Genomic DNA, 13,325 nt, shown 5'->3' with positions numbered 1-13,325 from the left:
AAAGGAGTTTGCTGGATTACCATACATCTCTGATAGTACATCCAATAATACCCTTTGCATAGGTGCATAAACATATAAAAAAAAGGGGGAGAAAGTTATAATGGAGAGGTGAAGAAAATAAAAGAGTAGAGAAGAAGAGAGAGAAAGAGAGGACAACCATCCGCCTCCAGAGCCCAGGACAACCCGAGAGGGAGCAAGCCAAAGGTACTCAAGAAGCGCAGAGCATTAGGTCGCAGGAGTCTCCAACAGGACCCAAGGTTCCCATATATGGTTATGTTTATCAAGAGTATCATTTAATGAGGCCGTGAGATATTCCATTCTTTTAACATCTCTGATCCTGGAGTGCAGGTCAGACAGTGAGGGGGATTCCCTCTTTTTCCACTTTAGGGCCACCAGACATCATGCTGCAGTAAGCACATGGGCTGAGTTTTTTTGATATTTTAGAGAAGGTGGCAGGTGGGAAACCTAAAAGAAAGATCTTCGGATCGAGGAGCACCCCAGTATCAAAGATGGATTGGAGCAGGGATTGCACCATACACCAGTAGGGGATTATTAGAGGGCAGGTCCAATAGACATGAAATAACGTCCCCCTATCTTTATAACATTGCCAACAACTGGGTCCGCCGAAGGGTATATGGAGTGGAGCAGGTCAGGGGTCTGGTACCAGTGGAATAGGATCTTATATTGATTCTCTTTATAGAGCGTGCATATGGAGCTCTTAGAGGCCTGAATCCATATGGATTGCCAGGTCTTTAAGGATAGATCTGTGCCCAAGGCCTGCTCCCACTTATCCATATAGGTATGCCGCGGTCCATCTAGTGAAAAATCTGTGACCAGGATCTGATAGGTGCGGGAGATCATGCCCTTAGGGGACGAACCCTCTAAACATAGCTTTTTGAAGTTGGTTAGGGGAGAGAATCGTAAGTTCGGCACTAGTGATTGTGTGTAGTGACGTATTTGTAATTAACTGAAAAAAGCCTGTTTGGGAATGTCAAAGGCGTTTTGCAGTTCTCGGAAGGATCTTAGCAATCTGGTTTTAGGATCAATTAACTGACCATAGCAGAATAAGGTCTTATCCATCCAGAAATGAGACATCTGTGAGGTTAAGCTGCCAGGAATGTTGGGTGTAAATAGAAATGAGGTGACTGGGGAAGAGGTGGTAGAAAGCGGGTATGCCCGATTTGGCACGTCGCCATAGTGTGCGTAAGAGGGCCATTGGTCCTAGCAGTTGTACGTTGCCAGGTGGTATATCAGAACTCCAAAGCATGGAGTTCGGATGGATGGGGGCTAACCATAACTTCACAATCTGTGTCCACCGATTATAGGCATGGAGAGTACACCAAGAGGCTACAGGTCTTAACTAGATAATACTTAGCTATGTTGGGAAATGCCAGTCCGCCTTAATTACGAGGAGCATATAGAACCGATCTAGCAATTCTGTGTCTTTTATAGTTCCAGAAAAAATTTATCAGGTCGCCCTGGAGCCTCTTTAGGTGTGAGGATGGAATGGGGATAGGGAGCGTCTCAAAAAGATATAAAAGTTTAGGTAATATCATCATCTTTAGGGTTGCAAGTCTGCCGAAAAGGGATCATTTCAAAGATTTCCATTTGGTCAGGGAGGCTCTAATAGAGGTAAACAGTTGGGGGGAGTTGGTTTTATATAGAGTGTCGTATGTGGGTGTAATATGTACCCCAAGGTATTTTAAGGAAGAGGACTGCCAAGAGTAATTAAATGCTTGCAATAGTGCTGATAGCGTTTGATGGGATAAATTGAGAGGAAGGACCTCAGTTTTTGAACTATTAGTTTTATAACCCGAGAGGGTGCTATACCAATCCAACTCAGCCTGTAAGTTCGGAAGAAAGATATGAGGTTGCGTGAGAGTGAGAAGGACATCATCCGTGAATAAGGAAATCTTAAAATCTCTAGTACGGACTGGGATACCATGTATACTTGGGTTGTTTCTAATATGGGCTGCTAAAGGTTCAATGCATAGGGCATATAGAAGAGGGGAAAGTGGACAGCCTTGGCGAGTCCCGTTAGAAATCTGAAAAGTAGGGGAGGTGGCAAATTGAGTATGGACCTGGGCAGTAGGGGCTGAATATAGGTGGGTGATAGCTTGGAGGAATGGGCCCTCGATACCAGCCCGATTGAGAGTTGCAAACAGGAAAGGCCAGTTTAGCCTATCAAAGGCTTTTTCAGCATCTAGACTGAGCAGTACTGCCTCCAATTTGTTCCTGTTTGCAACCTCCACCAGGTCGATGACCCTCCGGGTGTTGTCTCCAGCCTGTCAAAGAGGAATAAATCCTACTTGGTCTTTATGGACCAAGGACGGCATAAAGTTGTTTAATCTATTCACCAACAGTTTCGTAAAAAATTTTAAGTCTGTATTGAGGAGTGCTATTGGTCTGTAATTGGATGAGAGAGTGTGATCTTTTCCTGGTTTTGGGATTAGTGTCAGGTAAGAATTTTGCATATCTCTAGGGATAGGTGTATCAGAGAGAAATAAATTAAAGAGGTTTGTCATGTGGGGGAGTAGATGTTGTAGGAACGTCTTGTAGTAAAGGTACGGTAGTCCATCAGGTCCAGGGGCTTTGTTATTTGGTAACAATTTAATCGTTTCTGTCACTTCTTCTTCTGTAATGTAGGCATTAAGAGTCTCCAGGGCAGAAGAGGAGAGCCTAGGTGTATCAGAGTCCGCTAAATAGGTGTAGATGGCTTGGGATAGGTCAGGAGAAGATGGGTTGTGCGGAACAGTTGGGTCATTATACAGAGCTGAGTAGTAATCATGGAAAAGCTGGGCTATTTTGGTAGGGTGAGATTGAAGGACACCATTTGCATCTCTAAGGTGAGTAGTGGCGGTTGTCGTCGCCCTGTCTCAAAGTTGTTTCGCCAAGAGCGTATGTGGCTTATTTGCCTTATCATAATAAGTCTGTCTTAGCCTGATCAATGCCTTTTCTATCTTACCCAAGTCAACGTCTCTCAGACCAGCCCTGACACTGACGAGTTCCTTAAGGGTTGCTAGGGACGGGGAGGAGAGCAAGCACGCTTCTAAATGTTTAAGTTTGTCTAAGAGGGCGCGGCGTGTTGCATTGGCGTTCCACTTCAGGGCAGTGGAGAGCGAAATACATTGACCTCTAAAGACTGCCTTATGGCCCTCCCACAAAGATGAGGTGGAAACCTCAGGGGAACAATTTTCTGCAAAGTACAGGGTTTGTTCCAATTCCACTCTAGATGGGTCGTGTTTAAGTAGGAAGTCGTTCAGACGCCAATGACATTTACGAAAGGAGCCTGGGGAAAGTGCCAGGGAGAGTGTAATTGGGGCATGATCCGACCATGAGATAGCCTGAATATCTGAGTCCATGCATGTTCTCAGGGTCGGAGCATTGACAAAAAAGTAATCTAGTCGCGAGTGGGACTTGTGGGGATGGGAGTAGAAAGTAAATTGTTTAGCTGATGGATAAGTGATACGCTAGGTGTCGAACAGGGCATATTTTCTAGTTAGTTGACGAAATAGGGTGGCTTTTCTATCGGTAGTTACTTGGGTTTTCCCCTGACCCATAGAATGTTTATCAAGACTTGGGGAGTGGATCAGGTTAAAGTCCCCTCCAATCACCAGATATTGGTGGGGGGGCGCAAAAAGGCGATTAACCACTTAAGGACCGGACCATTATGCTGCCTAAGGACCAGAGGACTTTTTCCAATTTGGCACTGCGTCGCTTTAACTGCTAATTGCGCGGTCATGCAATGCTGTACCCAAACGAAATTTGCGTCCTTTTCTTCCCACAAATAGAGCTTTCTTTTGATGGTATTTGATCACCTCTGCCATTTTTATTTTATGCGCTATAAACGGGAAAAAAAACGAAAATTTTGAAAAAAAATGATATTTTCTACTGTTTGTTATAAAAAAAATCCAATAAACTCAATTTTAGTCATACATTTAGGCCAAAATGTATTCGGCCACATGTCTTTGGTAAAAAAATGTTAATAAGCGTATATTTATTGGTTTGCGCAAAAGTTATAGCGTCTACAAACTAGGGTACATTTTCTGAAATTTACACAGCTTTTAGTTTATGACTGCCTATGTCATTTCTTGAGGTGCTAAAATGGCAGGGCAGTACAAAACCCCCCCAAATGACCCCATTTTGGAAAGTAGACACCCCAAGGAAATTGCTGAGAGGCATGTTGAACCCATTGAATATTTATTTTTTTTGTCCCAATTGATTGAATAATGACAAAAAAAAAAAATATTTACAAAAAGTTGTCACTAAATGATATATTGCTCACACAGGCCATGGTCCTATGTGGAATTGCACCCCAAAATACATTCAGCTGCTTCTCCTGAGTACGGGGATACCACATGTGTGGGACTTTTTGGGAGCCTAGCCGCGTACGGGGCCCCGAAAACCAATCACTGCCTTCAGGATTTCTAAGGGCATAAATTTTTGATTTCACTCCTCACTACCTATCACAGTTTTGAAGGCCATAAAATGCCCAGATGGCACAAAGCCCCCCCCAAATGACCCCATTTTGGAAAGTAGACACCCCAAGCTATTTGCTGAGAGGCATGTTGAGTCCATGGAATATTTTATTTTTTGACACAAGTTGCGGGAATGTGACAATTTTTTTTTTTTTTGCACAAAGTTGTCACTAAATGATATATTGCTCACGCAGGCCATCGGCATATGTGGAATTGCACCCCAAAATACATTTAGCTGATTCTCCTGAGTATGGGGATACCACATGTGTGGGACTTTTTGGGAGCCTAGCTGCGTACGGGGCCCCGAAAACCAAGCACCGCCTTCAGGATTTCTAAGGGCGTAAATTTTTGATTTCACTCCTCACTACCTATCACAGTTTTGAAGGACATAAAATGCCCAGATGGTACAAACCCCCCCAAATGACCCCATTTTGGAAAGTAGACACCCCAAGCTATTTGCTGAGAGGCATGTTGAGTCCATGGAATATTTTATATTTTGACACAAGTTGCGGGAAAGTGACAATTTTTTTTTTGCACAAAGTTGTCACTAAATGATATATTGCTCAAACATGCCATGGGAATATGTGGAATTACACCCTAAAATACATTCTGCTGCTTCTCCTGAGTACGGGCATACCACATGTGTGGCACTTTTTGGGAGCCTAGCTTCATACGGGGCCCCGAAATCCAATCACCGCCTTCAGGATTTCTAAGGGCGTAAATTTTTGATTTCACTCCTCACTACCTATCACAGTTTCAAAGGCCATAAAATGCCAAGATAGCACAAAACCCCCCAAAATGACCCCATTTTGGAAAGTAGACACCCCAAGCTATTTGCTGAGAGGCACGGTGAGTATTTTGCAGCTCTCATTTGTTTTTGAAAATGAAGAAAGGCAAGAAAAATGTATTTTTTTTCTTTTTTCAATTTTCAAAAGTTTGTGACAAAAAGTGAGGTCTTCAAAATACTCACTATACCTCTCAGCAAATAGCTTTGGGTGTTTATTTTCCAAAATGGGGTCATTTGGGGGGGGGGGTTGTGCCATCTGGGCATTCCATGGCCTCCGAAACTGTGATAGGCAGTGAAGAGTGAAATCAAAAATTTACGCCCTTAGAAAGCCTGAAGGCAGTGCTTGGTTTTCGGGGTCCCGTACGTGGCTAGGCTCCCAAAAAGTCTAACACATGTGGTATCCCCGTACTCAGGAGAAGCAACAAAATTTATTTTGGGGTGTAATTTTATATGTTCCCATTGCATGTTTGAGCAATATATCATTTAGTGACAACTTTGTGCAAAAAAAAAAAAAAAAAAGTGTCTTTTTCCCGCAACTTGTGTCACAATATAAAATATTCCATGGACTCCACATGCCTCTCAGCAAATACCTTGGGGTGTCTACTTTCCAAAATGGGGTCATTTGGGGGGGTTTTGAACTGTCCTGTCATTTTATGCACAACATTTAGAAGCTTATGTCACACATCACCCACTCTTCTAACCACTTGAAGACAAAGCCCTTTCTGACACTTTTTGTTTACATTAAAAAATTATTTTTTTTTGCAAGAAAATTACTTTGAACCCCCCCCACATTTTTTTAAAGAAAATGCCCTACAGATTAAAATGGTGGGTGTTTCATTTTTTTTTTCACATAGTATTTGCGCAGCGATTTTTCAAACACATTTTTTTGGGAAAAAACACACTTTTTAAAATTTTAATGCACTAAAACACACTATATTGCCCAAATGTTTGATGAAATAAAAAAGATGATCTTAGGCTGAGTACATGGATACCAAACATGACATGCTTTAAAATTGCGCACAAACGTGCAGTGGCGACAAACTAAATACATTTTTAAAAGCCTTTAAAAGCCTTTACAGGTTACCACTTTAGATTTACAGAGGAGGTCTACTGCTAAAATTACTGCCCTTGATCTGAACTTCGCGGTGATACCTCACATGCATGGTGCAATTGCTGTTTACATTTGACGCCAGACCGACGCTTGCGTTCGCCTTTGCACGAGAGCAGGGGGGGACAGGGGGGTGCTTTTTTTTTTTTTCTTTATTATTTTTTTGCTTTTTTAAACTGTTCCTTTCATTTCTATTTTTTTTAAATCGTTTTTATTGTTATCTCAGGGAATGTAAATATCCCCTATGATAGCAATAGGTAGTGACAGGTACTCTTTTTTGAAAAAATTGGGGTCTATTAGACCCTAGATCTCTCCTCTGCCCTCAAAGCATCTGACCACACCAAGATTGGTGTGATAAAATGCTTTCCCAATTTCCCAATGGCGCTGTTTACATCTGGCGAAATTAAGTCATGAAATGCTCGTAGCTTCCGGTTTTTTAGGCCAAAGAGATGTTTGGAGCCATTCTGGTCTCTGATCAGCTCTATGGTCAGCTGGCGGAATCACCGGCTGCATTTTCAGGTTCCCTGTTGGGACAGGAGAGCCAGAGAAAAACACGGAAGACGGTGGGGGGGGGGGGGCATTCCCTCCCACTGCTTGTAAAAGAAGTCTAGAGGCTAATTAGCCGCTAGGATTGCTTTTACATGAAAGCCGACCCCTGGCTGAAAAGAATGATACCAAGATGATACCTAAACCTGCAGGCATCATTCTGGTATAACCACTCAAAGTCCAGCAACATACCAGTACGTTGCTGGTCCTTGTTGGGCATATATTGTAAACTTTTTTTTCATGTAGCCTGTGGGCTGAACGAAAAAAAGATATTGATCGGTGGGTATGCCCACCATTAGAATACCTCCCTTCATCCACCCACTTCTAATGATGGGCATACATGCACCGTTTATATATCCCGAAGCATGGGGGCATCCTCCCGCAATAGGCAGGAGCAAATCGCTCCTCCACCCACTGCTGCCCCCACGCTTCGGCCTATATGCTGAAGTATGTAACTGTGGTGGTGAAATCACCTCTGACAGCGCTGGAGTCATGGCTTTATGTATCGTGGGAGCAAACGCTGTTGCTGTCAAGATAAATAAATCCGCGCTGCAACTGAATGGCGTACCTGCTAAGCAAATTATGGTTAACAAAAAAACAAAGTAACATTACAGTATAACAGTAATACTTACCATACCTGCAAAGCAAATACAAAAAAAACATAGTAAAAAATAAAACATTTAACGCAACCTGTGCCTTCCTAATATATATATATATATATATATATATATATATATATATATATATATATATATATATATATATATATATGCCGAAGCATGGGGGCATCCTCCCGCAAAAGGCAGGAGCAAATCGCTCCTCCACCCTGCTGCCCCCACGCTTCGGCATATATGCTGAAGTATGTAACTGTGGTGGTGAAATCACCTCCGACAGCGCTGGAGTCACGGCTTTATGTATCGTGGGAGCAAACGCTGTTGCTGTCAAGATAAATAAATCCGCTCTGCAGCTGAATGGCGTACCTAAAAAAAAAAAAGTGGTTAACAATAAAAAAACAAAGTATAAAAAAATTGCATACCTATAAAGCAAACATGATAAAAACATAACAATAAAACATTCCAGTATAGAATAAAATAAAAAAGAGCAGAACAATAGAGAGAGAATAGAGAGAGAACAATAAAACAACAACTATTTTTGGTTTTTTTATTTTATATTTTTTTTGTGGTTTTTTTTTTTTTTTTTTTACTTTTTTTTGTAACTTTAAAGCGGTTGTAAAGGTAATTTTTTTTTTAAAAAAAAATAACAAACATATCATACTTACCTTCACTGTGCAGCTCGTTCTGCACAGAGTGGCCCCGAACCTAGTCTTCTGGGGTCCCTCGGCGGCTGTTTCAGCTCCTCCCCGCAAGCATTCACCACCTTAATGCGAGCTCCCTCGCATGGTGGTGAGTGCTTGCGGGCGCGCTCCCGTGATACAGCCGGCGGCTATAGCCGCTCGCTGTATCACTCGGCCCCGCCCCCCGGCGCGCCGCGTCATCGGATGTGATTGACAGCAGCGCGAGCCAATGGCTGCGCTGCTTTCAATCCATCCACTGCAGCCAATCAGCGACCAGGCTGAGCTGCAGCGAAGATGACAAGAACGTGCAGCGAAGATTCGAGGCGTCAGGTAAGTAAAACGGGGGGGCTGGGGGCGGCGGTACTGTCAAAAGTTTTTTCACCTTAATGCATAGAATGCATTAAGGTGAAAAAATTTTTACCTTTACAACCCCTTTAACTTTTTTAACTGGTACCAGGTTTGGGTCTCTCAAAATGCGATGGCATCTTGGAAGACCCTGTGAAAGTTTGTCCTAGTCTGTGCAGTGCTGTACCCTACGCTAATACTCCACTAGTGTATGGTAGCAATCAAAACATTCACCCATGCAAAGACCAGGATTGTCAGGACAGGAGGGACAATAATACCGGGTGTCACACCTAAATCCGCGCTTGCTACAGACACAACATCTTTTTTGGGGGGCTTGTTGGGTAGGGGTACTCGGGAGGACATATTGAAAATGCCTCTCATGCAGCCGGCTTACTGCATTTGGTTGAGGAAGGTGAGGTGGAGCACCGTATGGAAACAGAAGGGCTCTGACGATCTCTTCCTGGAATTTAAGGAAGGATCCAGTCCGTCCTGAAGCTCTGTATAGCACATGAGCGTTCAGCAAAGCCAATTGAAATAAATAAACAGACACTTTTTTGTACCAGCGTCTGGCCTTACGGGCAAATAGGTACAGCGCCAACAACTGGTCGTTGAGGTCCACCCCTCCCATATTTTGGTTATATTCGTGGACACAGAGGGGTTTCTCAACAACACCAGTCGCCGTAGGAATTTGGACCGTCGTGTCTACATGAAGGGAGGTAAGAACGAAAACATTCTTATTGTCCTTCCACTTCATAGCGAGCAAGTTATTACACTTCAAGCAGGCTCTCTCCCCAGCCTAAGACGGGAATCTACAAGCCGCTGGGGAAAGCCTGGGCGATTAGATCGCACGGTGCCACATGCTCCAATCTGTTGATCAAAAAAGGTGACTAAAAAGTGGCACGCTCGTGTAATAATTGTCCACGTACAAGTGGTACCCCTTTAAGGGTCCCACACTATCTTGCCAGCGCTTCCTATGTAGTCAGGGCAGTTTGTCGGCTCTACGTGACTATCTTTGCCCTCGTAAACCATAAAACTACATGTATAGCCTGTGGCCCTGTCACAGAGCTTATACATCTTGACCCCGTATCTGGCACGCTTGCTGGGAAGGTACTGTTTGAATGACAAGCAGCCAGAAAATTTAATCAGGGACTCATCAACGCAGACAACTTGATGGGGAGTAAACAAGTCTGCAAAAGTTGGTTGAAGTGGTTTACGAGGGGCTGAATTTTGTAGAGCCGATCGTATTCAGGGTCTCCACGAGGACGACAGAGTTCATTGTCGTTGAAGTGCATGAACCGCAAAATCTGCTCGTATCGTGCCCTGGCTATGGAGGCAGAGAACACGGGCGCATGGTAAATTGGGTCAGTGGACCAATATGACCGCAACTTACTCTTTTTATTCAAGCCCATGTTGAGGGAAAGGCCCAGAAAGAGCTTAAATTCGGAGACCTTAATTGGTCTCCAATCTCTGGCAAGGAAGGACTGGGGATTAGCAGCGATGTGTTGACCAGCGTATAAATTGCTTTGGTCCACAATAGATCTATAGAGATCTTCGGTGAAAAACAGCGAATAAAAATCCAGTGGCGTAAAATCAACTGTTTCCACCTGAATTCCGGGTTGGCCAGTGAATGGGGGAAGTACGGGTGCTGCAGAAGTGGTGGGTTCCCAATTCGGATTGGCGAATGCAGCAGGAAGGGCACTATGGGCACGACTGGCCTGTCTTTGTCTTCTTGGTGGCAGTGGGACACTACTAGTGCTTGCCACCTCACCAGCTTGAACTGCACTTATGGGACTCGCCACGTCACCACGTGATACTGCAGTGCTGGATATATGACCAGGGTGTACTAGGCCGCTGGTGCTTGCCACTTCAAGGACGGAAGAAGAAGATTGGGGTCTGGTACGGCTGACCTTAGCAGGGACCACAACTCCATCATCAGAGCTATCTGTCATGGAGCCGCTGTCCTCTACAGGATCGTATTCTGAGCCTGAATCTGACAGATGAGTGACTTCCTCTTCACTATCTGTCATGCTCAGAAACCTGTAGGCCTCTTCACTAGTGTACCTTCAATTTGCCATTTTGAGCTCTAAATTTAGGGGTACACTAGTGAGACTCACAGGCAAAAAAGCTCCTGACTGTTAGCGACTGTATCAAAACGCTACCAAAAAACTGTTAGCGATCGCAGGGATCAAGCCTGACTCCGTGAACGCTGCAGTTGTGTGCTTAGTGTTTTGTAAGTGTCAGTGATCGATCAATACTGCACTTGGGTGGGCTGGGCTGGGCCGAGGGGCAAAACGCAGGTATCTGGGCTGATCCCGCTAACACCGCATTTTTGGGAACCCTAAACTGATGGGGACGCTAGTATAGATCTGATCGGATCAGATATCGATCCGTTCAGATACTATAGCACTAAGGGAGGTGTATGCTGCGTGCGTGGGTGTTAGCGGTACTGGCGCTAATCTGACGCTATCTGATCCTAAAAACGTAACTTATATCACCGCCGGGCAATTAGGGGGTTAAACTTTTATAAGGTAATAAACAGCGGGTGCCCTAAAACTATAATAAACTACAAAAAACAAACTAACTAAGCAGCGTCACCCGTAACACTTATACGGTGATCGCTGGTGAAAAGGTTAACTGGGGGGCAATCAGGGGGTTAAAACCTTTAGTAGGTAGTCCCTGTCGCTATAAAACACTGACAGCGAACCTATATACTTACCTCCCTAACTAGCGTCACCTGTGTCACTAATACAGCGATCAGAAAAACGATCGTTTAGCGACACTGGCGACGGGGGGTGATCAAGGGGTTAACCTTTATTAGGGGGGGTTAGGGGGGTACCCTGGACCTAAAGGGGGGTACCCTAGACCTAAAGGGGGCTAACCTAACTGCCCTAACACTTATAACTGTCACAAACTGACACCAATGCAAAAAAAAAAAAAAAAAACTGCTATTGGTGTCAGTGTGACAGGGGTACAGGGGGGTGATCGGGGGGTGAAGGGGGGTGACAAGTGTGCCTGGTGTGTTCTACTGTTAGTGTAGTGTTGTGCAGACTTACTTGATGTCTTCTCTCCTCGGCGCCGGATCGAAAAGACCGACTCGAGGAGGGATGACATCACTTCCTCTCCCTCTGTTTACATTACAGAGGGAGATGAAGCATGTCCTAGTGGATCTGAATATAGAGATTGTAACTGGAAGGGGGAACCTTGCTTAAAAAGGATTGCTACCCCTGCTCGTTTATGTGGACCAGAGGCCTAGTATATTTTAGGAAAGTGTCTTTGCGCAAATGTCATGGTGCCTGTTTTAGCAAGATGTGTCTCCTGAATGAAAATAATGTCAGCCTTAGACCGCTTAAACTCTCGTAATGCTAGGCTTCTCTTAATATTAGAGTTAAGACCTTTTACGTTTAGTGAAAGTATGTCAATCATGGTGGGTAAATTGGAGGGGGGAATTGTAGCTTACCTAGTGGGTTTGGTAGAGCCCAGGTATATAGGAGGTCCACGGATCGGATCTCCAAGGCAGATTCAGTTTGGCGGTCCGCCACCCCCCTAGCGAGAACCAGGTCCCAGAGACGGATGGCATCCAAGAGGTTGAGAGGGAAAGGGGAAGAGAGGGGAAAAATCCGGTAGGAGAGAGGTAGAGAAGGGGGTACAAAAAAACCCACAAAAATGAGTACAAAATTAAAATTAGTTAACCATTCACAGTATAACCCACCTACATGAGGTGGCAAGTTGGGAAACTCCGAAGGGCCCCCTCTGACATAGGAGGCAGGGATGCCACCGTCAGAGAAAATGGAGTAGGGAGCCATTCGGAGATCCCGGGGGGGAGGAGAGGATAGACCCAAGAAGGGGGTGATCCTCTCCCGGGCCTGCCTGCATTGATATTCAAAGAAAACAAATCAAATTCACAAAAAGAATATTGAACCTGCATTTATCAACTGGTAACCGTCATATCTGTGACCATAATTATGACCCGAAGAAAACTGGTAAAACTATTGATTTGGGGAGGTTTGAGCAATAATGAAATGTGACCTGTAGATCCTAGAGCATTGAGGTAGAGATACAAAGGTTTTCCCCTCATCGCAATGCTCCCCAGAGGTATACCCTTAAACAAAAGGGGGATATCCTTCCAAACTAGATATCCCCCCCCCTTGGGGCAGGAAGGGGAGAGGAAAGGGAGGGAGGGGGAGGAAGGGAACAGAAATAGGGAAAAGTGGGGAGAAGAGGGGGGGAGAAGAAGGGGGGGTAAGGGAAGAGAGGATGGATGAGGGGAAGGGGGGGTGAGGGGAGGGGGGTATATCCCAGCTAGCCGTAAGGGTTATATCTGGTACTTATAGTCATAACCAAACATGGATTGAAAACGTAAAAAAACTTTCTCGTTAAATAGGCCCGTACTGTTGGTAAATAGGGTTAGCAGGATTTATCTACGGGCTCTACAGATAGAGAAATAGAAAATGAACGGAATAAGTCCGGTAACAAAAACCATGTGGAACAAATGTGGAACAAATGTGGAGGAGGAATTCAAAGAAGCATGAGTTCATCTCTGACGGGGTGGTGGAGAAGGACCCGCAGAATGCGGCCTCGTATGTTTCCGGCCAGTGACTTGAATCCAGGGGTCCGAGCGAGGTGGGGGTACTGGCAGCTGGTCCCAGCCAGGAGTGGGTGGTACCGGGATATCCAATTCCCTGCAGAAAGATTGAAGATCTTCTGGATATCGGAGGGTTGTGGACCACCCATCTTTTTTTGCCGTGAGGCTGAAGGGGAAGCCCCAAT

Source organism: Aquarana catesbeiana, linkage group LG06, assembly GCF_042186555.1.
Source record: "Aquarana catesbeiana isolate 2022-GZ linkage group LG06, ASM4218655v1, whole genome shotgun sequence".
NCBI classification, from domain to species: Eukaryota; Metazoa; Chordata; class Amphibia; order Anura; family Ranidae; genus Aquarana; species Aquarana catesbeiana.
This window is presented reverse-complemented; position numbering follows the sequence as displayed.